The sequence below is a fragment of the Physella acuta genome, unplaced genomic scaffold (assembly GCF_028476545.2).
Source record: "Physella acuta isolate Inbredline_101_S28 unplaced genomic scaffold, ASM2847654v3 ptg000212l, whole genome shotgun sequence".
Taxonomy (NCBI): domain Eukaryota; kingdom Metazoa; phylum Mollusca; class Gastropoda; family Physidae; genus Physella; species Physella acuta.
The window spans coordinates 504,540-531,901 of NW_026731731.1; the positions used below are offsets into that span (position 1 = coordinate 504,540).

General features: G+C 41.0%; 1 protein-coding gene across 1 annotated transcript in view; it reads left to right on the top strand.

Annotated features, from left to right (window-relative positions):
- The first annotated feature begins 12,823 nt into the window (after positions 1-12,823).
- The window catches only part of LOC131937524 (inositol 1,4,5-trisphosphate receptor type 3), a 69,123-nt gene continuing 54,584 nt past the window's right edge, over positions 12,824-27,362 (top strand). Inside the window, exon 1 of the mRNA XM_059295018.1 lies at positions 12,824-12,969. The gene's annotated coding sequence lies outside the window, so the exon portion shown is untranslated. The remainder of the gene's footprint in view (positions 12,970-27,362) is intronic.

Consider the following 27,362-nt stretch of genomic DNA (forward strand, 5'->3'; position numbering starts at 1 on the left):
ACGGTTATAGAGAAGTATACTTTATTATATGATACTTTACAAAGACTTTTGGTTATAGAGAAGTGTACTTTATACCACCGTCAGTTAAAGAGAAGTATATTTTATACGACCGTCAGTTAAAGAGAAGTATACTTTATACGACCGTCAAAGAGAAGTATACTTTATACGACCATCAGTTAAAGAGAAGTCTACTTTATACGGCCGTCAGTTAAAGAGAAGTATACTTTACACGACCGTCTCCTACTGCAGCACATTACATTGTAAAAGTCCCTAATAATTATCCACTCGCCTATTGATTTTCTAAAGTCTCCATGACCCGTCCATGGGGTGCAGTAACAATTGATTGCCCTATCCCCCTACCCCCCACCCCCACCCCCCACATGTGCATCTTCCACAATTAAACCCCTCCCCGGGGCCTGGCGAGACAGACGCTCCTGATCACGTGGGTCCCGATAGATCACCATTCCTGGAGCACCTGGCACCAGATGTAGCTATTGCAGAACAACAACGCCAGAGATAACGTGGTGCTATGACATGCGATAGCCCGTGTTGTGTTGTTTGGTCATTTGATCCGTATCTACAACAATATTTGGGGATCTACCCTCCCCCCCTACCTTCCACCACCTTACCTACCCCCTTATCCTGTATGTCAGTTGGTAAATATGCAAGACACAGAACGAAAAGGAAACCTTACTTTTACTCTATTTATCTAGGTCATCGTCTTTCAAAAACGTTCTGTGTATTATAAAATCCTGAGTATCACAATGGAGTTATCTTCATATCTTATATCAATAAGATTTCTGTGTTAATCTTTAATTTGTATTATTATTCTCACATTTTTTCCGTCAACCTGAACTAAAAAAAATCATAGTATCTGACATCCTATTAAAATAATAAAATTGTAGTTGTGCATTTCCCCCTTGAATCTGATCATTACGCGTATCTCAATTGAGAAAATATACTTAAATAAATTAACCGGAGGCCTGTCTATTAAGATTTTTTTACAAATTACTTTAAATTGGCTACAGGAATAGAATGCGAATGGTCTACGTTGATGTAGGTATGTGCAAGCCGTTCTATTCTAACTCAAACTTTAGCGAGATAATTCGTGTTCTTAACTAATTAAGGAGAACATTTTTTTTTAAAAGCTTACGATCATCCTATAGTTAATTTAACCCCTTCCCCCCTGTAACCGCCCCACGAAGCCCGTGTGATTAACCCTTTTGTCCCGTCCCACAGCCTTTTTGTTACATCCTGATAACGAGGGCTGGAGCTTCAAGTGTCCATTAAAGGGAAGTTTGCGTGAGTCCTCAATTAGGTGGCACGCACGGTAGCACCGATCCCCAGCACAGTAGCACCAATCACATACACAGTAGCACCAATCACATACACAGTAGCACCAATCTCCTACACAGTAGCACCAATCATATACACAGTAGCACCAATCACCAGCACAGTAGCACCAATCATATACACAGTAGCACCAATCTCATACACAGTAGCACCAATCATATACACAGTAGCACCAATCACATACACAGTAGCACCAATCACATACACAGTAGCACCAATCTCCTACACAGTAGCACCAATCATATACACAGTAGCACCAATCATATACACAGTAGCACCAATCACCAGCACAGTAGCACCAATCACATACACAGTAGCACCAATCACCAGCACAGTAGCACCAATCACATACACAGTAGCACCAATCTCCTACACAGTAGCGCCAATCACATACACAGTAGCACCAATCACATACACAGTAGCACCAATCACCAGCACAGTAGCACCAATCACATACACAGTAGCACCAATCACATACACAGTAGCACCAATCTCCTACACAGTAGCACCAATCCCCTGGCATATGCTTGTCCAAACATTCCCTGGACGAGGAAGCATTCAGGGAATGTAAACAGTCAACATTGGCATGACATCATGCGGTACAGTGAGTTAGCAACGTGTAACACTCGTGTAATTAATCCAGTTGTGGGATAGATTTTAATTTGTGGAAGATTTATTTTAAGACAGTGTATGACCCCCCCCCCTTTCACACTCAGAAAGGAAGCAATTGATGACTTAATTGGTGATGTAAATTAACCTTTTAAACTGAAGACCTACAAGTGAGATTTCGATATTGCGTTCTGGGAAATGCGATTCAGTAATGAGTTTTTAGGTGACAAGAATTGATGAGTTTGTAAAAAAAAATGTATAGATTTTGGTTTATCAATAGCCTTGCACCACGTGATATGGTTTCATGTTACTGGGGGTAGCTGTGTCAGGTCAGGGAAACTTTCATTGGCTGGAGGCTGGAACAAGTTGGTCTTAGAGTAATACAAGATCAGCTCAGGATGGAGGCGATCACTGGGCCGTCAACTTCTGAATGGTACTGGTCTAACCTAAAAGGACGCTGGTATAATGCTAACAATCATTACGTTTTCTAATAAAAACTGAAGAGCTCTACTTTACAGCCGTGTCTGGTAAAAAACTTCACTTTCTGCAGCCAACGATCGTGGAATTATAAACCAGTTATGTTTGTAGTGAATAGTTGAACTAACATGACGCGGGACCACAGGCCAACAAATATCTGCAGGTTTTATGTTTGTGAAGTGTATGATAATGGTAATATAATATCCTATTTCAGGAAAACTATATACGGTGTCCAATCTAATTTTAGACATCTAATTTTAGACAGTACTAAATGACCCGTGGTATCTGTTAGATAACAGCATGTTCGCAGCTAGGCACGCAAAAAATTAACGCTCCCCTCCCCCCACCCCTACCCCCCCCACCCCTACCCCCCTCCCCCCACCTCCACTTCTATTACCTTGCCAACGATAACTCTGCTATGGACCCGAATCTGAGCATTAATCATTCAAAATAATCTACACAATGCTCTCTTTCACCCTCTCCGCCATCTTCTTCTTCTTTCTTCTTCTTCGATCTTAATTATTAGTGTTGAAGGGGCTCTCCACCATCTAATTTCCTACTACAATGCCCCCCCCCCTCTACTGCTCTACCTAACCAAACACTATGGGTCACGAATTTGTAATTTGTTAAAAACGAAAGGCCCACCCTCGTGATGTGGCCCCGATTACCGAGCCCCACCCTCGTGATGTAACTTAAGGCCGTCAACTCTCACTCTCATGACCCCCCCCCCTACAGCCACCAATCCCCACCCTCATGATTTACCGTAATGCCACTAAGCTCCACACATGTGATGTCCAGCCATGTCCCGCCCTTGTGATGTCCAGCCATGTCCCGCCCTTGTGATGTCCAGTAAAGGATCATACCCCCCCAACCTTGTGATGTCCAGCAAGGCACCATGTCCCCCCTTGTGATGTCCAGTAAAGGACCATGCCCCCCCCCCCCAACCTTGTGATGTCCAGCAAGGCACCATGTCCCAACCTTGTGATGTCCAGTAAAGGATCATACCCCCCCCCCCCAACCTTGTGATGTCCAGCAAGGGACCATGCCCCCCCCCCAACCTTGTGATGTCCAGTAAGGGACCATGTCCCAACCTTGTGATGTCCAGAAAAGGATCATACCCCCCCCCCAACCTTGTGATGTCCAGCAAGGGACCATGCCCCCCCCCCACCCTTGTGATGTCCAGTAAAGGACCATGTCCCACCCTCATGACACTAACCTCTACCCCTGATTAGCTCCCTGTAAGTTCAGCTACCCTATCCTGATCCCCTGGATTGACCGAATAGACGTTTAACGCGATAATCCAGTCGCGATAATCCCACCATTGGTCTGACACTTCATCAAGATTATCCGGCCCAACACTATCAATTCGTAACGGTTAGAAATGTCCGGTTGGGAGTAATGGGTGCCAAGTAGAAGGCTCTAGAACCGGTCTTGCTTGCCCTCGTTACATGCAACTGTTCACGTTGACGCTAATTACCCCCCTCCCCCACTAAGCAAATGATGGGCTAGAGTAATTTCAAATTATTCAGTGAGCTATTTTAATGTCTAGCATGTTATTGCGGTCATTCTGTTTTAGGCTAAACGGTAATTAGCTGGATATCATACAACAGTCGTCTAGTATTTTACAAGTAACTAGAAACAGCAAGTTTTTCCACCACTAGACAGGTATTAGTCATAGTTGGGTGTGGTGGGGGGGGGGGCATTGTGCTGCCATATAATATGTTCTATAACTATGCTCGGAACGAACTGTTGTTTTAATATGAGTTTTGAAAATGTTGATATAAACCAACGTCTATATTCTGAATCACGATAGTCTAAATGCCGATGGGTAAAATTATTTTACTGTTTTCAATGGGACGCTACAGTGAAAACTACTTCTTCAAAAAGATTTGCCAATTATCTGTTTTACATCAAAACCATTTTCATGTCTGTGTTAAAGGACAAAGATCTCCTAACAGTCACTGTAATATTTTTAAGATCATTGAAGCAAAACTACAAGTCATAGAGATCACTCAACCAAAACTACAAGTCATAGAGATCACTCAACCAACAGTCATAGAGATCACTCAACCAACAGTCATAGAGATCACTCAACCAAAAGTCATAGAGATCACTCAATCAACAGTCATACAGATCACTCAAACAACAGTCATAGAGATCTCTCAACCAACATTCATAGAGATCACTCAACCAACATTCATAGAGATCACTCAACCAAAACTACAAGTCATAGAGATCACTCAACCAACAGTCATAGAGATCACTCAACCAACAGTCATAGAGATCACTCAACCAACATTCATAGAGATCACTCAACCAACATTCATAGAGATCACTCAACCAAAACTACAAGTCATAGAGATCACTCAACCAACAGTCATAGAGATCACTCAACCAACATTCATAGAGATCACTCAAACAACATTCATAGAGATCACTCAACGAAAACTACAAGTCATAGAGATCACTCAACCAACAGTCATAGAGATCACTCAACCAAAACTACAAGTCATAGAGATCACTCAACCAAAACTACAAGTCATAGAGATCACTCAACCAACAGTCATAGAGATCACTCAACCAAAACTACAAGTCATAGAGATCACTCAACCAAAACTACAAGTCATACAGATCACTCAACCAACAGTCATAGAGATCACTCAAACAACAGTCATAGAGATCACTCAACCAACAGTCATAGAGATCTCTCAACCAAAACTACAAGTCATAGAGATCACTCAACCAACAGTCATAGAGATCACTCAACCAACAGTCATAGAGATCACTCAACCAACATTCATAGAGATCACTCAACCAACATTCATAGAGATCACTCAACCAAAACTACAAGTCATAGAGATCACTCAACCAACAGTCATAGAGATCACTCAACCAACATTCATAGAGATCACTCAACCAACATTCATAGAGATCACTCAACGAAAACTACAAGTCATAGAAATCACTCAACCAACAGTCATAGAGATCACTCAACCAAAACTACAAGTCATAGAGATCACTCAACCAAAACTACAAGTCATAGAGATCACTCAACCAACAGTCATAGAGATCACTCAACCAAAACTACAAGTCATAGAGATCACTCAACCAAAACTACAAGTCATACAGATCACTCAACCAACAGTCATAGAGATCACTCAAACAACAGTCATAGAGATCACTCAACCAACAGTCATAGAGATCTCTCAACCAAAACTACAAGTCATAGAGATCACTCAACCAACAGTCATAGAGATCACTCAAACAACAGTCATAGAGATCACTCAACCAACAGTCATACAGATCACTCAACCAACAGTCATAGAGATCACTCAACCAACAGTCATAGAGATCACTCAAACAACAGTCATACAGATCACTCAACCAACAGTCATAGAGATCACTCAACCAACAGTCATAGAGATCACTCAACCAACAGTCATAGAGATCACTCAAACAACAGTCATAGAGATCACTCAACCAACAGTCATAGAGATCACTCAACCAACAGTCATAGAGATCACTCAAACAACAGTCATACAGATCACTCAACCAACATTCATATAGATCACTCAACCAACATTCATAGAGATCACTCAACCAAAACTACAAGTCATAGAGATCACTCAAACAACAGTCATACAGATCACTCAACCAACATTCATAGAGATCACTGAACCAACATTCATAGAGATCACTCAACCAAAACTACAAGTCATAGAGATCACTCAACCAACAGTCATAGAGATCACTCAACCAACATTCATAGAGATCACTCAACGAAAACTACAAGTCATAGAGATCACTCAACCAACAGTCATAGAGATCACTCAACCAAAACTACAAGTCATAGAGATCACTCAACCAAAACTACAAGTCATAGAGATCACTCATCCAAAACTACAAGTCATAGAGATCACTCAACCAACAGTCATAGAGATCACTCAACCAAAACTACAAGTCATAGAGATCACTCAACCAAAACTACAAGTCATACAGATCACTCAACCAACAGTCATAGAGATCACTCAAACAACAGTCATAGAGATCACTCAACCAACAGTCATCGAGATCTCTCAACCAAAACTACAAGTCATAGAGATCACTCAACCAACAGTCATAGAGATCACTCAAACAACAGTCATAGAGATCACTCAACCAACAGTCATACAGATCACTCAACCAACAGTCATAGAGATCACTCAACCAACAGTCATAGAGATCACTCAAACAACAGTCATACAGATCACTCAACCAACAGTCATAGAGATCACTCAAACAACAGTCATAGAGATCACTCAACCAACAGTCATAGAGATCACTCAAACAACAGTCATAGAGATCACTCAACCAACAGTCATAGAGATCACTCAACCAACAGTCATAGAGATCACTCAAACAACAGTCATACAGATCACTCAACCAACATTCATAGAGATCACTCAACCAACATTCATAGAGATCACTCAACCAAAACTACAATTCATAGAGATCACTCAAACAACAGTCATACAGATCACTCAACCAACATTCATAGAGATCACTGAACCAACATTCATAGAGATCACTCAACCAAAACTACAAGTCATAGAGATCACTCAACCAACAGTCATAGAGATCACTCAACCAACATTCATAGAGATCACTCAACGAAAACTACAAGTCATAGAGATCACTCAACCAACAGTCATAGAGATCACTCAAACAACAGTCATACAGATCACTCAACCAACATTCATAGAGATCACTCAACCAACATTCATAGAGATCACTCAACCAAAACTACAAGTCATAGAGATCACTCAAACAACAGTCATACAGATCACTCAACCAACATTCATAGAGATCACTGAACCAACATTCATAGAGATCACTCAACCAAAACTACAAGTCATAGAGATCACTCAACCAACAGTCATAGAGATCACTCAACCAACATTCATAGAGATCACTCAACGAAAACTACAAGTCATAGAGATCACTCAACCAACAGTCATAGAGATCACTCAACCAAAACTACAAGTCATAGAGATCACTCAACCAAAACTACAAGTCATAGAGATCACTCATCCAAAACTACAAGTCATAGAGATCACTCAACCAACAGTCATAGAGATCACTCAACCAAAACTACAAGTCATAGAGATCACTCAACCAAAACTACAAGTCATACAGATCACTCAACCAACAGTCATAGAGATCACTCAAACAACAGTCATAGAGATCACTCAACCAACAGTCATAGAGATCTCTCAACCAAAACTACAAGTCATAGAGATCACTCAACCAACAGTCATAGAGATCACTCAAACAACAGTCATAGAGATCACTCAACCAACAGTCATACAGATCACTCAACCAACAGTCATAGAGATCACTCAACCAACAGTCATAGAGATCACTCAAACAACAGTCATACAGATCACTCAACCAACAGTCATAGAGATCACTCAAACAACAGTCATAGAGATCACTCAACCAACAGTCATAGAGATCACTCAAACAACAGTCATAGAGATCACTCAACCAACAGTCATAGAGATCACTCAACCAACAGTCATAGAGATCACTCAAACAACAGTCATACAGATCACTCAACCAACATTCATAGAGATCACTCAACCAACATTCATAGAGATCACTCAACCAAAACTACAATTCATAGAGATCACTCAAACAACAGTCATACAGATCACTCAACCAACATTCATATAGATCACTGAACCAACATTCATAGAGATCACTCAACCAAAACTACAAGTCATAGAGATCACTCAACCAACAGTCATAGAGATCACTCAACCAACATTCATAGAGATCACTCAACCAAAACTACAAGTCATAGAGATCACTCAACCAACAGTCATAGAGATCACTCAACCAAAACTACAAGTCATAGAGATCACTCAACCAAAACTACAAGTCATAGAGATCACTCATCCAAAACTACAAGTCATAGAGATCACTCAACCAACAGTCATAGAGATCACTCAACCAAAACTACAAGTCATAGAGATCACTCAACCAAAACTACAAGTCATACAGATCACTCAACCAACAGTCATAGAGATCACTCAAACAACAGTCATAGAGATCACTCAACCAACAGTCATACAGATCTCTCAACCAAAACTACAAGTCATAGAGATCACTCAACCAACAGTCATAGAGATCACTCAAACAACAGTCATACAGATCACTCAACCAACAGTCATAGAGATCACTCAAACAACAGTCATAGAGATCACTCAACCAACAGTCATAGAGATCACTCAAACAACAGTCATAGAGATCACTCAACCAACAGTCATAGAGATCACTCAAACAACAGTCATAGAGATCACTCAACCAACAGTCATAGAGATCACTCAACCAACAGTCATAGAGATCACTCAAACAACAGTCATACAGATCACTCAACCAACATTCATAGAGATCACTCAACCAACATTCATAGAGATCACTCAACCAAAACTACAAGTCATAGAGATCACTCAACCAACATTCATAGAGATCACTCAACCAACATTCATAGAGATCACTCAACCAAAACTACAAGTCATAGAGATCACTCAACCGACAGTCATAGAGATCACTCAACCAAAACTACAAGTCATAGAGATCACTCAACCAAAACTACAAGTCATACAGATCACTCAACCAACAGTCATAGAGATCACTCAAACAACAGTCATAGAGATCACTCAACCAACAGTCATAGAGATCTCTCAACCAAAACTACAAGTCATAGAGATCACTCAACCAACAGTCATAGAGATCACTCAAACAACAGTCATAGAGATCACTCAACCAACAGTCATACAGATCACTCAACCAACATTCATAGAGATCACTCAACCAACAGTCATAGAGATCACTCAAACAACAGTCATAGAGATCACTCAAACAACAGTCATACAGATCACTCAACCAACAGTCATAGAGATCACTCAAACAACAGTCATAGAGATCACTCAAACAACAGTCATACAGATCACTCAACCAACATTCATAGAGATCACTCAACCAACATTCATAGAGATCACTCAACCAAAACTACAAGTCATAGAGATCACTCAACCAACATTCATAGAGATCACTCAACCAACATTCATAGAGATCACTCAACCAAAACTACAAGTCATAGAGATCACTCAACCAACAGTCATAGAGATCACTCAACCAAAACTACAAGTCATAGAGATCACTCAACCAAAACTACAAGTCATACAGATCACTCAACCAACAGTCATAGAGATCACTCAAACAACAGTCATAGAGATCACTCAACCAACAGTCATAGAGATCTCTCAACCAAAACTACAAGTCATAGAGATCACTCAACCAACAGTCATAGAGATCACTCAAACAACAGGCATAGAGATCACTCAACCAACAGTCATACAGATCACTCAACCAACAGTCATAGAGATCACTCAACCAACAGTCATAGAGATCACTCAAACAACAGTCATAGAGATCACTCAAACAACAGTCATACAGATCACTCAACCAACAGTCATAGAGATCACTCAAACAACAGTCATAGAGATCACTCAAACAACAGTCATACAGATCACTCAACCAACAGTCATAGAGATCACTCAACCAACAGTCATAGAGATCACTCAAACAACAGTCATAGAGATCACTCAACCAACATTCATAGAGATCACTCAACCAAAACTACAAGTCATAGAGATCACTCAAACAACAGTCATAGAGATCACTCAACCAACAGTCATAGAGATCACTCATCCAACAGTCATAGAGATCACTCAAACAACAGTCATACAGATCACTCAAACAACAGTCATACAGATCACTCAACCAACATTCATAGAGATCACTCAACCAACATTCATAGAGATCACTCAACCAAAACTACAAGTCATAGAGATCACTCAACCAACATTCATAGAGATCACTCAAACAACAGTCATACAGATCACTCAAACAACAGTCATAGAGATCACTCAACCAACATTCATAGAGATCTCTCAACCAAAACTACAAGTCATAGAGATCACTCAACCAACAGTCATAGAGATCACTCAAACAACAGTCATAGAGATCACTCAACCAACAGTCATACAGATCACTCAACCAACAGTCATAGAGATCACTCAACCAACAGTCATAGAGATCACTCAAACAACAGTCATAGAGATCACTCAAACAACAGTCATACAGATCACTCAACCAACAGTCATAGAGATCACTCAAACAACAGTCATAGAGATCACTCAAACAACAGTCATACAGATCACTCAACCAACAGTCATAGAGATCACTCAACCAACAGTCATAGAGATCACTCAAACAACAGTCATAGAGATCACTCAACCAACATTCATAGAGATTACTCAACCAAAACTACAAGTCATAGAGATCACTCAAACAACAGTCATAGAGATCACTCAACCAACAGTCATAGAGATCACTCAACCAACAGTCATAGAGATCACTCAAACAACAGTCATACAGATCACTCAAACAACAGTCATAGAGATCACTCAACCAACATTCATAGAGATCACTCAACCAAAACTACAAGTCATAGAGATCACTCAAACAACAGTCATAGAGATCACTCAACCAACAGTCATAGAGATCACTCAACCAACAGTCATAGAGATCACTCAAACAACAGTCATACAGATCACTCAAACAACAGTCATAGAGATCACTCAACCAACATTCATAGAGATCACTCAACCAACAGTCATACAGATCACTCAAACACCAGTCATAGAGATCACTCAACCAAAACTACAAGTCATAGAGATCACTCAAACACCAGTCATAGAGATCACTCAACCAAAACTACAAGTCATAGAGATCACTCAACCAACAGTCATACGCTGTCCTTGTCCTTTACGTTTAATGTTTTTAAATTAGAGACTCGAGTCGACACATATCTGTTAGTTTTTATCTGTATCCCTACTTTAAACAATAACCTGTCACCCCTACGTCTAACAATAGACTCACTTGTAACCTATTAATGTTTGTTGAAGAGAGCACCTGGATTAGTAGCATAAGGGGGGATAAGTAGTGAGCAGATATTATGTATAGCCTGTCATCGGGTGGACAGTGGCTCAAGTCAGGGAAAACCTTACGAGGACGTGTGATGTGGACTGGGACAAAACTGAGACATCATGAGCCAACAATTGGCCATCATTGACCCATCACTGAGCCAAAACTGAGCCATCACTGGGTGATCACTTGGCCATCACTGAGCCATCACTAAGTGATCACTGTGCCAACACTGAGCCAAAACTGACCCAAATTTGAGCTATTACTGAGCCAAAACTTACCCAAATTTGAGCTATTACTGAGCCAAAACTGACCCGAATTTGAGCTATTACTGTGCCAAAACTGACCCAAATTTGAGCTATTACTGAGCCAAACCTGACCCAAATTTGAGCTATTACTGAGCCAAAACTGACCGAAATTTGAGCTATTACTGAGCCAAAACTGACCCAAATTTGAGCTATTACTGAGCCAAAACTGACCCAAATTTGAGCTATTACTGAGCCAAAACTGACCCAAATTTGAGCTATTACTGAGCCAAACCTGACCCAAATTTGAGCTATTACTGAGCCAAAACTGACCCAAATTTGAGCTATTACTGAGCCAAAACTGACCCAAATTTGAGCTATTACTGAGCCAAAACTGACCCAAATTTGAGCCATCACTAAGCCAAAACTGACCCAAATTTGAGCCATTACTGAGCCAAGACTGAGCCAACATTGAGCAATCACTTGACATGAAGCCTCCTCTAGAACAACAGGCTGTAGTTAGACCTCAGTAACTGACTACATTGGGTGGCTCTCTACTGTAACGACCTAGTAAGCCAAGCAGACCTAACTTTGCCCAGTTTAACAAGAATGTTTTAATACCACACTTTATTAAAGTCATTTCATAACAGGGTTATTTAAATATTTAAGTTTTACTGTTTGATTTCTGTCTATTCAGTTATTGTTTTTTTTAATTTGAATGTTCAAGAGAAAGGTTTTTCGTTCATGTAGCATTTTTTTAATTTGTTCTTTTTAAAAAAGCCTAGAAGTCACACTATTTAGTGTTAATAGCCTCAGTCAATATACTTTATATGTTCATTTCTACTGCACTTTTATACAAAAAACTGTTTGTGTTGTTTTTTGTTGTTTTTCACTTTCCTCTATCCAGAAGTCGGTCACCTACGGCAACCCCCGGTAGCCACACGATCCAGTGAGTATCGCTCAGGGTAGCCTCACGAGCCAGTGAGTATCGCTCAGGGTGCGCGCGCGCTGGGCCCAGTCCCACGTGCCGGCTGCAAAAAACTGTAAAGTGGGGGCTAATTAATTGAGGGATATTTGTATAATTTGACGTCCGCCAATGAGTGTGCGGCTTCGAGGAGTAGGGACTGTTCGGTTGTCAGAAATATCTGCCACTTGTAGCGGGTTTATACAACGAGAACTTTGTTTTTTTTTTTTATGGACTATTTCACATTTTCTTCACACTGTTTGCTTGTAATTTTCTCAATTTTTGGTAAGAGGCTTTAGAAATATTTTTACTGATTTGAATTCAAAAAGTACTTTTAGTTAGTTTTAGTTCTTATCTCCTATTTTCTTTAATTAACTCTTAATTTTTCAAATAATGTTTACATTCAATTAATGCAAGTTTAATAAAGGAAGGGATGGAAAGGGGTGGGTTCCACATTAGGCCGTTACCAAAGAACAACTTTCCTAATGCAAATAGCCCTTTAAAATCTGAATTCATAACTCTACGCCTGTCTATAGCTATTTTAATGTGTAAATTTAGCATGTGTAGCTCTTATCCAAAAATGTTTTGTTTTTAAAAATAACAGAAGCCTCCTTTAACCGGAAGTGGTGTGGTCGGGCGATAGTTCGGTAAAGTGAAAACTTTCTCCGCTATGGGTGTGGGACTGCTCTGAGCCAACCCAGCTCTAAAGAGTACTTGCCTATGTTGGGGAACTATATCGGGGAGGAGTTGTGTCAATGCTGTGCTTAAAGTTGCCACAAAGCGCTACTTTATCCTGTCCTTATGCGCACTAATCACGTCAAAGACACAGTGCACACATCGCACCAAAACGTACGGTACCTTCTAAACTGTACGCCTAATTTCTTAACGTTAGATGAAAAACAAGAATCTGTTTCTGGTTTGTTTGAAGTTTTAAAAACTTGCTCATGTTAATTAGGGCTTCAGGTTACTTAACTCTTGTAATTTTACGTCGTTTTTCATATGGTAGACAACCTACAAATTACGCATTCCTGTCTGTTTACTATTTTAAAAACTTCTTCAAATCTAGCATTAAGAGCTGTTTATATTCTGTAACATATCTCTGTAAAAGTGATTACTACCACCCACCTTTTTGTTGCTTAATAGACAGCCTATCTCAAAAACTGATCGTTTTTAATCAACCCTCGCATCTGTTGTGTGCTGTTGTTTGTTTGTTTATTTTTTGCTATTTATGTAATAACTTTGTTTGGTGCAACTTAGTTGAACACAGTTATCCTTAAGATTAAATGAATAGCTATTTTGCCCTACACGTATTTGACAGTGATTTTAAAAAAAAACTTCGAATTTCGGCTTCATTTAGCAAGTGAATTTTAATAGGTTAAATAGTTTGGCTCTTTAAATTACTCTGACTGATTATTGATTTGCTGATCTTTACGTGTGTGTGTGGTGGTGGGGGGTATTTTAACAAGGACTTCAGCAGCTACAGCATCGCTACACGCCGACAGGGGCAACTGCCACTAACCCGTCACTTTATGGGGTAAAAATAACTCAACGGGATTTTCCGGTTGAAAATACAGGACTTTGCTACCCAGAACAGAAAACATTTACTGTTTATCAACACGCTTCGGGCGTTTTATAATTAATCCGCCTCCATTTCCTGCTATTCTACGGATGCAATATGACGCACAACATTGTTTAATTTTCAAAAAGAAAATATTTTTTTATAAAACCAAAATAATTTGGCTGGAGTGTTTTTAAAAGGTGAGCGGCTATACCGGGCTTTTAGCAAGGTGTGTTCAGATATTTGGTGGTGTTGGGTTTTTAGCAAGGTGTGTTCAGATATTTGGTGATGTTGGGTTTTTAGCAAGGTGTGTTCAGATATTTGGTGGTGTTGGGTTTTTTGCAAGGTATGTTCAGATATTTGGTGGAATTGGGTTTTAAGCAAGGTATGTTCAGATATTTAGTGGTGCCGAATTCCATGGTGTATTTTAGCAAGGTGTTTCGCCAGGGTTATTTATTCAATTAATGTTGGAATTACCTTTAACATTAAAACCAGATCCCCGTACTGCTCACAATTGTTCTGAGAGCCCCGGGGGTCTTTATCAATAACAGGTGGCGGGGTGGGTGTGTTATGTCGATGGATATATAAACAGTCTCGAAAACTCTTTCACCAAATGTAGGCCTAATAGTAATGTTTCCTATTAATCTTCCAGAAGCACTTTTTAATTCATTTAGATAGCTGTTATGTTGTTTCTTAAAAAAACGAGTTATATTATAATTAGGCGTGAGGTAGGCTCACTTAGCTTATATTAACTGCTTCAAGCGAGCAGGTAAATAATTAGAAGAACAATTAAGGTGTGCAAGACACCCAGGCTACGGATAGGGGGGAGAGACAACAGGTGTTCAGTTGATCAAAGTCTTTGTTAAGTTGGGGTGGGGGGGGGGCGGGGATTGACAGCATAGCGTAGAGACTCAGGTATAGTACAGAAAGACACTGAAATCGATTATATTCGATTATTTTCAACCACTACACTGAACATTTTAAACATAAAATACGTAAATTTTATATTTTAATGTTTTTAATTGTATACAGGCGCCGTAAAATGTGTGAAAGGGAGGCGGGGGGATAAAGGGCTTCTAGGAGAAACACGGTCACAAACATTTTTGGTGCCAAATGCTATTTCATCAGCTATCATGCTCTAAACCTTCAGACAGCAATATCTGTAGGCGTTGATGATGGCAAGTAAACATGCACCAAAAGCTCTAGACATTGATATCAGAACCGCGGGTTCAAATCCTGCCGAAGAAGACGAAAATCATAATTATCATTTCGGGCGAAGCTGGGTGTGAATGTGGCGCTATTTGTTGAATGTCGCGTGCTGGGTAAAGTGTGTCACGTGTCTCTAGTTTATTTTTAGAATGTTTTCTTATACTTCGCATCTCAAACGTGGGCTTTACTTTAAAAAAAAAAAACATCTTTTAAACCAGTCAACCTGCTTCTCTATTATTTTACCTGTAGCATTAAGTTTTCTTACACTATGGGTAGCGTATTGTATCAATCGGTTGTTGTTTACTAGTAGGGGGGAGAAGTGGATGTGGTGGGGGGCTGATCAGGGTTTCTCTCAGATATTTTTATCCGGGAAATGGTTGGGGGGATGGTCACTAAACTTTCGAGGAAAGGGGGGGTGCACTTAAAATTACAGAGGGGGGGGGGCAGATGCTGGATGTATTTTATATATAAATTATACATCTTTCGTCAAAGGGTAGTTTACTAGTTCCGGTGAGGGAAGGGATGGGATGACACTGACACCCCTCTTCCCCCCCCCCCCACACACACACGAAGAGATGTTACGTCACTCTGATTAATGATGCACTGTGTATGTATAAACGGTATGTAAACCTCTGGAAGGAATTTTAAAAAAAAACAATAAACACTAATCCAGTAAACGATCTAGCTCTTTACAATATCGGCGCAGAGTAGTAGGTTTTTTTATTGCTAGGAGTATCTTTTCTATCCAAATCGGCTTTTATCTTTTGTATCCAAATCAGCTTTTATCTTTTGTTTCTTTTTTTTTCTTACAACTCCTGTTCTAACTACTACGCCAGCGTGTCGAGGTAAATTTTTATTTGAATGTCGCCAATAAATTTGACAAACTGATATCCTAGCCAGCTGCTGTCGCCGGGTAAAGAGGGCGTAATTTAGCATTTAGATTGCTCCAAGATTGCTGCAAGATTACATCGAGATTAAAGACACTTCAAGTCAACCGGCACTTACTATAAACGCTACACAATGTAGCGAAACGGAGTAGATTTACATCAACGCGATAGGAATTAGGTTAATCCTGGCTTGAAAGGCCTCGCCTAGGTGAGTAGTTCTGAGTGAAATCAAGAGGAAATTTAATTAGGTCAAAAAATGTGTAGTATCGAGTAGCCAATCGACAACATCTGTGCAGCTATCGAAGTTGTAAACTACAGCAAAAAGCTAATTCTTGTTTATCTGGGGAAAAAGCCGCTACGGTTGATATATTAGCTATATAAGTAGGTTACGTTTTCTGACCTAGTGCTTCAAGGGAAGTAAGGTTTATTTGTTACCTCGGCGAATGAAGGGACTGTGTTGTCAATTCTTTACCTAGCCGCCTTTACTTTCAATATTTTCCATTGACTCTATCCCAGGATTCGAATTCGATTCTTTCCGGATAGCAGCGTGTGCTCTAACACCAGACCATGTCGCCCGGGTGACAGGACAAATGATCTCAGACAAAATATGTCAGACAAAATATCTCACCTACATACACATATAAATAATGAAGCAAAAAATGCTAATGAATTATGCTAATTTTTCACCTGTCATTTCATCAAGGCAAGCTATCGACTTTCTAGCCCTAACGCTAGCTCTTAAAGATACATACCGTTATCTTTGATGAAGAAATGTTCAATAATGAAGGCACGGCTGATCTAAAAATTCTTTTCTATGATCCTCAATTTAGCTCTTGGTGTTGTATAATCAAATATGTAAATAGCGGCCCTTAATGAAAGATCGATAGTCGAACATCTGTTTATAGAGGTGAACGGGTGACTTTAACAGATACCCAGCATATTTGAGCTGACTTATGACTTGTAACAGATACCCAGCATATTTGAGCTGACTTATAACAGATATCCAGCATATTTCAACTGACTAATGTGACTTGTAACAGATACCCAGCATATTTCACCTGACTTATGACTTGTAACAGATACCCAGCATATTTCAACTGACCTATGAGTTATAACAGATACCCAGCATATTTCAGTTGACTTATGAGTTATAACAGATACCCAGCATATTTCAGTTGACTTATGACTTGTAACAGATACCCAGCATATTTGAGCTGACTTGTAACAGATACCCAGCATATTTCAACTGACTTATGACTTGTAACAGATACCCAGCATATTTCAACTGACTTATGAGTTACAACAGATACCCAGCATATTTCAACTGACTTATGACTTGTAACAGATACCCAGCATATTTCAGTTGACTTATGACTTGTAAGAGATACCCAGCATATTTCAGTTGACTTATGACTTGTAACAGATACCCAGCATATTTGAGCTGACTTGTAACAGATACCCAGCATATTTCAACTGACTTATGACTTGTAACAGATACCCAGCATATTTCAACTGACTTATGAGTTATAACAGATACCCAGCATATTTCAGTTGACTTATGACTTGTAACAGATACCCAGCATATTTGAGCTGACTTATGACTTGTAACAGATACCCAGCATATTTCAGTTGACTTATGACTTGTAACAGATACCCAGCATATTTCAACTGACTTATGACTTGTAACAGATACCCAGCATATTTCAACTGACTTATGAGTTATAACAGATACCCAGCATAATTCAGTTGACTAATGACTCGTAACAGATACCCAGCATATTTGAGCTGACTTGGAACAGATACCCAGCATATTTCAACTGACTTATGACTTGTAACAGATACCCAGCATATTTCAACTGACTTATGAGTTATAACAGATACCCAGCATATTTGAACTGACTTATGACTTGTAACAGATACCCATCATATTTCAACTGACTTATGACTTGTAACAGATACCCAGCACAATTCAGCTGACTTATGACTTGTAACAGATACCCAGTATATTTGATTTCAAAACCTGATCTTATATTAGATTTTAATTAGGCGATTCTAATAGAAATGTCTAATATGTAATTCAATTTAGACTAACATATTGAAAATATTACATTTTCAATCTTTGACTATCAACATACACAACAACAATATTTGATATCAATAACTAACAGGAAACACGCCTATTTTGTTTTTCATCAGTAACTAACAATAGACATTCCTGTTATATTTGACACCTTCAAGCTAGAGAATACATCGCAGCAATATTTGACACCAAGCTAGATGACACATCAAAGCAACATTTGACACCAAACTAGAGGACACACCCAGCAATATTTGACACCTATAAGCTAGAGGACACACCCAGCAATATTTGACACCTACAAGCTAGAGGACACACCCAGCAATATTTGACACCTACAAGCTAGAGGACACACCCCAGCAATATTTGATACTTTAAAGCTAGAGGACACACCCCAGCAATATTTGACACCTTCAAGCTAGAGGACACACCCCAGCAATATTTGACACCTACAAGCTAGAGGACACACCCCAGCAATATTTGACACCTACAAGCTAGAGGACACACCCCAGCAATATTTGACACCAAACTAGAGGACACACCCCAGCAATATTTGACACCTATAAGCTAGAGGACACACCCCAGCAATATTTGACACCAAAGCTAGAGGACACACCCCAGCAATATTTGACACCTATAAACTAGAGGACACACCACTGCAATATTTGACACCTACAAGCTAGAGGACACACCCCAGCAATATTTGACACCAAGCTAGAGGACACACCCCAGCAATATTTGACACCAAGCTAGAGGACACACCCAGCAATATTTGACACCAAGCTAGAGGACACACCCCAGCAATATTTGACACCAAGCTAGAGGACACACCCCAGCAATATTTGACACCTACAAGCTAGAGGACACACCCCAGCAATATTTGACACCAAACTAGAGGACACACCCAGCAATATTTGACACCTATAAGCTAGAGGACACACCCCAGCAATATTTGACACCTTCAAGCTAGAGGACACACCCCAGCAATATTTGACACCAAGCTAGAGGACACACCCCAGCAATATTTGACACCAAGCTAGAGGACACACCCCAGCAATATTTGACACCTTCAAGCTAGAGGACACACCCCAGCAATATTTGACACCTACAAGCTAGAGGACACACCCCAGCAATATTTGACACCAAACTAGAGGACACACCCAGCAATATTTGACACCTATAAGCTAGAGGACACACCCCAGCAATATTTGACACCTTCAAGCTAGAGGACACACCCCAGCAATATTTGACACCAAGCTAGAGGACACACCCCAGCAATATTTGACACCAAGCTAGAGGACACACCCCAGCAATATTTGACACCTACAAGCTAGATGACACACCCCAGCAATATTTGACCTCTCATCTCCGGCACGAGACCTATTAATTACGTTACCATGGTTACAGTCGGTCAAAAACTACGACTACGCCTAATATTATAATTAGCAGAAGCAAATTTAGGTGTCAGGGTGAGCTAATTTCTGATAATTAAGCTATAATTGTATGCTCTGCGAACCACCAACAACACACAACCGCACACTTCAGCGGACTAATTGCACATTTTTTGTCTTCTGTCTTGATTTTTATTATTTTCTCATATACAGAGTTTTGTAATGATGCAAAAAAAAAAAAAAACAACGAAAATAACAATCCTCGACATTTAACACATACATGAGGTGAAACAAAAAAAACTGTTTAACAAATAGTGTGTATGACTGTTTTCATGATAGTCTGAATACTGTTTCAGTTAGGTGGATGACATTATATATTTACTGATTAGATTCAATTAATCGAATGTCCAACTATCTGAACGTCCAATTATCTGAACGTCCAATTATCTGAACGTCTGTCTTAACGTCCAACTATCTGAACGTCCAACTATCTGAACGTCCAACTATCTGAACGTCCAACTTTCTGAACGTCCAAATATCTGAACGTCCAACTATCTGAACGTCAACTTTCTGAACGTCCAAATATCTGAACGTCAACTTTCTGAACGTCCAACTATCTGAACGTCCAACTTTCTGAACGTCCAAATATCTGAACGTCCAACTATCTGAACGTCCAACTATCTGAACGTCCAATTATCTGAAGGTTCAACTTTCTGAACGTCCAATTATCTAAAGGTTCAACTTTCTGAACGTCCAAATATCTGAACGTTCAACTTTCTGAACGTCCAAATATCTGAACGTTCAACTTTCTGAACGTCCAAATATCTGAACGTTCAACTTTCTGAACGTCCAAATATCTGAACGTTCAACTATCTAAACGTGGCCATTTTCATACAACGAGCCGACCCGCGGCGTATCATACGCCGATATTTAGTTGTTTTATTTTCTACTTTTCAGTCATTCATAATTTGTAAATTCGACAGTATCAACGCTGCCACTAAAAATATTTGCTTTAAAACACTATCAGAAGGCCGTTAAGGACGATACCCCCCCCCACCCTCCTTTCCCCCAACCCCTACCCTACACCCCCACCCCCGTGAAAGCAGCCTACTCTAGGTTACCTCCCCTAAGTTTAAAATAATTTCAAACTAAATTATCTGCCCCTAATAGGGATCACTGAACCCGGCTCTACGATTGTAAACATTTAGCGTGAACCACAGCTCACCAGACCATGTGGGGGTGGGGGAGGTTGCGATATGCCTAGAGAGGAAGAGAGGGGACTGCTAGGCGCGCTTACAGCTTGTTTTCTAACGTCTCCAATGGGAGAATTATATATATAGATTTCTAACGTCTTTGTTATCCTTTAGCTATAAATTGTTTGCGATGTTTAAACAAAATGTATATACAGCTAACCAATTCTTATTTTAAAACATTATTACAAATCTAAGATCTGACCCTAGTAAAAACTAAACAAGTAGCTCCTTAAAAAATGTAATATTGATGTTGTTTTATGCTGATAATTTTTACTGCGTTTGTTTTGAATGTTGCTGTTTGAAGAGGGGTGTTGGTGCTGGCATCTGTTACTTGGTCTTGGATGTTGGGTCGCTTCATTGTGCTGTTTAATGGTCTAGTGGATACCCGGTGTGGTTCGACACGCCAAAACACACTCAAACATATACCCGCACCAGCACACAGTAACTCATTCACAAACACACACTAAATGATACACAAACATACAAATACACACTAGCACACACAAACTCATACACAAATACACAAGCACATATTAGCACAAACAAGCTCATACACAAACACACAAACACTAGCAAACACAAACTCGTATACAAGCACACATATTGATGCACACACACTATCATACACACATACTAACAGTTGCACTAACATACACACACAGACACGCACACAAAAGAACACTCGACAACACACATACATTCGAACACACTAAACGCACACTCAAACACTAACACAAGCACGAGTATACCCAAATGTCCAATAGGCATACAAGCACACGAACAAAGACACGTACAAACACAGACATACATACGAACACACGAACACGAATACACACATACAACACGCATACAAACACGCATTCAATCACACAAACACGTATACCAACACGCATACCAACACGCATACAAACACAAATACAAACACGCAAACAAACACGCCTACAAACGCGCTTAAAAACACGCATAAAAACACGTATACAAACATGCATACAAACACGCATACAAACACACATACAAACACATATACATACACTCAAACAAACACACAAATAAACACACAAACAAACACGCATACATCATACCCTACCCCACCCTCTCCATGACGTATTTACCAAGTCAATGAACCGTGACGAATTAATGACTGACTACCTCGCCAATAATCCCACCAGACGTCACGCACGCCATCAACAACAACAAGCCGACATTTTGTTTAATAGTGCACCACCAATCATACATCATCCTGTTTTTATCATCACGACCCTCATACTATAGGGATTGTAAAAATGTTTAGTCCGTCATGAATGACGCTTTTGTTGCCATTATATCCATGCCCATATAAACGTAAGCTACATATTCTTAGTAACAATAGATATCGTTAAAATTATACTAAATAGGCCTATACATTCTACATTTTCATTTATAATACAGGCATCTTTTATGATAATAAAAAAAATATTCCATAAGAAATTTCTGAGAGATCTTGTATAGACCAATCGTTTACTAAGTGATTTGAACTGATATCATTTGTCTATCTGAAAGGTTTACGCATCATTTATGGTTTTCTGTGCGTTTATCAGCGTTGTGTGTAGGGTATTAGAGGATAAGTTCTTGAGATGCTAGAACGTTAGTTTTTTTCACAATAGGTTATTTGTAGTCTCTTTACGCTGGTAGACGATAGGTTGTGTCTATCCTAAATTTTTTCTTAAAGTTGATTTTCTTATCCTAGAGTTAACTGCTAGAAAGTTGATAGTCTGATCCAAGATAGAATTGTCTGCTTTAGACTGATGTAAGACAGAATTGTCTTGTTAAGCCTGCAGACGACACCAACATGTGGTGACCAGGTGTACAAGTGTGGTGACCAGGTGTCTACATGTGGTGACCAGGTGTCCATATGTGGTGACCAGGTGTCTACATGTGGTGACCAGGTTTCTACATGTGGTGACCAGGTGTCTACATGTGGTGACCAGGTTTCTACATGTGGTGACCAGGTGTCCATATGTGGTGACCAGGTGTCCCCATGTGTTGACCAGATGTCCATTTGTGGTGACCAGGTGTCCACATGTGGTGACCAGGTGTCCATATGTGGTGACCAGGTGTCTACATGTGGTGACCAGGTGTCCATATGTGGTGACCAGGTGTCTACATGTGGTGACCAGGTGTCTACATGTGGTGACCAGTGTCTACATGTGGTGACCATATGTCCACATGTGGTGACCAGGTGTCCATATGTGGTGACCAGGTGTCCATATGTGGTGACCAGGTGTCCACATGTGGTGACCAGGTGTCCACATGTGGTGACAGGTGTCCACATGTGGTGACCAGCAACGTGTAGGATTATGGTGGAAACATGTGAGCTCACCTAAGCGGGTGTCCATTTTGTCGGGTCATCACCCACAGCATGAGTGTGTGTGTGTGTGTGTGTATGTGTGTGGTTGGAATTTTCCATCACGTCTCACGTGACAAGGGTCGATACTTTATGACAACTTTTTGCTAACATAAAATTCTAAGATCACGCTATGTGGGACTGTAAACTTTTCTAGCCGTTAATACCTTACACACCAGGTGTGTATTTTAAAACTCAATCACTGACACATAAACATACTGAGGGGCGTGGCACGTCAAGACAGTACAAAGCTCAGCTTGAGATCACTTCAAATGATTTGTGGTATGGGCAGTTTCGATTTTATAATAATAGACACATGTGACCACATCGATTATTCTCTTTGACCCCCCCCCCCACTCCACTCCCACATGTATGATTTGAACATGTAGTCCTAACCCCCAACTAACCCCCACCAAACCCCCACCTAACCACCACCTAACCCCCACATAACCCCCACCAAACCCCCACCTTAAAAATTACTTTTTCGACTGTCCTCACAAACTGCGAATCAACTTTAACTGTAATGTTTTCTTTTTAACAAAAGGTAGAAAAAAATGATTTCGCAAACAATAAAATAATAAATTGCACAATACTGACTAAATGAACATTGTTTTTTTTTTAGTTTGGCTACATTTTGTCCATTTACGCTTTTTTTTGTAGACCTACAGCCTTTAGTCCGTGTGCCCATTAAATCGCCTCTATGTTTAGCCCAACTAGTTCTCTAAAAATAAAACCATGCCGTGTGGCCATCTTGTTATCCTCCAGAGCAGACGATTGCCCACGTCTGGATGTCAGCAGTAGATCTAACGCAATACGACCCCACTGCATTCAACATTTATAGTCACGGGAATATCCAATGAAGGGCCGTAACTGCGCTGGTCTTAAATGTAATGGAATAGGAATTTCTCAGTGAGTTTTTATCTGACAGGGGAAATTACTCCGAAACTACGAGTTACTAAAGCATTCACTTCCCCTTTGTTGGAGGCTGGATAACAGAAAATGTCCATGCTTTTGTTGGATTAGCTGGCTGCGGACTGTGGATTATCGCTGTCAGTGGTGGGTTAGTGGTGCAGAATAGATGAGGTGTAAATGGTGATGTGTTAAATGGTGGGCCAGACAGAGGGAGCAGTGGTGTAAATGGTGGACCAGAGAGGGGGACCAGTGATGTAAATGGTGGGCCAGTCAGGGGAGCAGTGGTGTAAATGGTGGGCCAGACATTGGTACTAGTGGTGTAAATGGTGGGCCAGCCAGGGGAGCAGTGGTGTAAATGGTGGGCCAGACATTGGGAGCAGTGGTGTAAATGGTGGGCCAGACAGGGGACCAGTGGTGTAAATGGTGGGCCAGTGGGGGGGACCAGTGGTGTAAATGGTGGGCCGGTCAGGGGGACCAGTGGTGTAAATAGTGGGCCAGAGAGGGGGCAGTGGTGTAAATGGTGGGCCAGACAGGGGAGCAGTGGTATAAATGGTGGGCCAGACATTGGGACCAATGGTGTAAATGGTGGGCCAGTCAGGGGAGCAGTGGTGTAAATGGTGGGCCAGTCAGGGGGAGCAGTGGTGTAAATGGTGGGCCAGACAGGGGGGCCAGTGGTGTAAATGGTGGGCCAGACATGGGGAGCAGTGGTGTAAATGGTGGGCCAGTCAGGGGAGCAGTGGTGTAAATGGTGGGCCAGTCAAGGGGAGCCAGTGGTGTAAATGGTGGGCCAAAGAGATTGGAGGTTTATGAGAGTGTGGGTTTATCAGAGAGGAGGTTTATGAGAGTGTGGGTTTATCAGAGAGGAGGTTTATAAGAGTGGAGGCTTATGAGTGTAGGCCCAAGATAGTGTAGGTCCATGAGTTTAGGTCATGAGAGTGTAGGTCATGAGAGTGTAGGTCATGAGAGTGTAGGTCAGAGTGTAGCCCATGAGAGTGTGGGCCATGAGAGTGTGGGCGGCCCATAAGATTGTATTCCCATGACAGTACGCTTATGAGAGTGTATACCAATAGAAATTAGGCCAATAGAGTGTAGGCCCATGAGAGTGTAGGCTCATGAGAGTGTATGCCCATGACTGTACGCTTATGAGAGTGTATACCAATAGAAATTAGGCCAATAGAAATTAGGCCCATGAGAGTGTAGGCCCATAAGAGTGTAGGCCCATGAGAGGTTAGGCCCATGAGAGTGTAGACAAAGATATTGTCCTTCTACAGAGTTCATGAGTGTAATCACGTGGACATGTAAGCCTCATGAAACTTAGGTAATGTAAGCCTGGCAAAGTATCAACGTCTTCGAGTGTTAGCCGCCCGTAGAGTCAGACAGCCGGAGAGTCATCCAGCGGGAGAGTCATCCAGCGGGAGAGTCAGGCTCTTGCAGAGTCAGCCTCTTGGAGAGTCAGCCTCTTGGAGAGTCAGCCAGTATGAATGGACGCCCTCTCGATACCGCTGAGACGGGCATTTAAAAAAGAGCTTGATTTATCTCCCGTGCGAGGGGTGACCAGCCGAGAAATTGATCGTCTGCTCCCCCCTTTCTTGTCTTACAGCCCAGGGTCAAAGTTCACAGACAATTTATTTCCATTTCACGTCCCTGGTGTGCTATATTTCACACTTTGGCCCGTTTGGTTTTTTATTTATCGCGTCTAATTCCAGCCTGCCTTGGTGCAGCGGCCTGTATTTAGCTCTACGTGGTGGGTGGGGGAGGGGGGGGGGGTGGTGTTAGATAACTTGTAAGAAGGAGCGGAGTGGTCGAGTGGTAGATCACACGGCTACACACACTACCTGAGGTTTTAAAACAGCTTCAGCTTCACCTTCCTGAGTCCACCCACGTCTAATGACCACATGATATCTGAGTCCACCCAGCTCTAATGGGTACCTAACATTAATATCCCTGACCAACCGGCTCTAATGGCCTTTGACTAAATATTTGTAAAAAAAAAAACTGTCAAAGTAATGTAGAGTACAAATGTCTGACCCAAGACCATGAAAAACAAAAAGAAAACAGCGACATCATATAAACAATGCAGCGGTAAGACAGCGAGAACATTATCTACAGCTTTAGAAGAGTTGAGAAATTTTAAACTTAAACGGGCAACATTCCATTGAATGATCCCACAAGACCATGTTAAATAACATGAAATTATGTCTCTGTTATAAAACAAAAACTAGCGATCTCATGCCAAAATATTCAGTATCGAACAAGAGGCCTTTAACTTGCGACTAATTCCCTTAATTACCCGCTTACCGGCCTCTTGTTTACACATGGTTGCTCACGCACAGGCCAATGTGGTGCATGCTGTTGCACATGCTAATTACCCAGCGGTCCGTCCCTCGTGTCTAGAGGTTGGTTAGCAAACAGTTGAACCGTGACGGTGCCTTTAGGGGTCATCATGACATGGTTCGGTGTAACGTCAATGCCGGTATGTTGCAAACAATAGTTGGTCACAGGTGTCACCTGGTGGCTCGCTACAGGTGAGCCAAGTGGCCCCAGTGACTCGTTAGAGGTGGGTCAGGTGGCCCCAGGTGACTCACTACAGGTGAGCCAAGTGGCCCAAGGTGACTCGCTACAGTTGAGCCAGGTGACCTCATGTGACTCGTTAGAGGTGGGTCAGGTGGCCCCAGGTGACTCACTACAGGTGAGCCAAGTGGCCCAAGGTGACTCGCTACAGTTGGGCCAGGTGACCTCATGTGACTCGTTAGAGGTGGGTCAGGTCCCAGTTCCCATCAACCACTAAGGTCAAATGGCCGTGTCTTAGATGGCCAAGTTAATATGAGCCATTAAGATCAGACATCCTTTTTGGCCCCAGTCAACATAAACAACTAGAGTTAAATGGCCATTCCCTAAATGGCCCCGATAAACATCAACCACTATGGTCAAATGGCCATGCCCAAGATGGCCCCAACTAACTTGTATCACTAGTTGCGAGCTATTTTACCATTATTAATTAATAATAA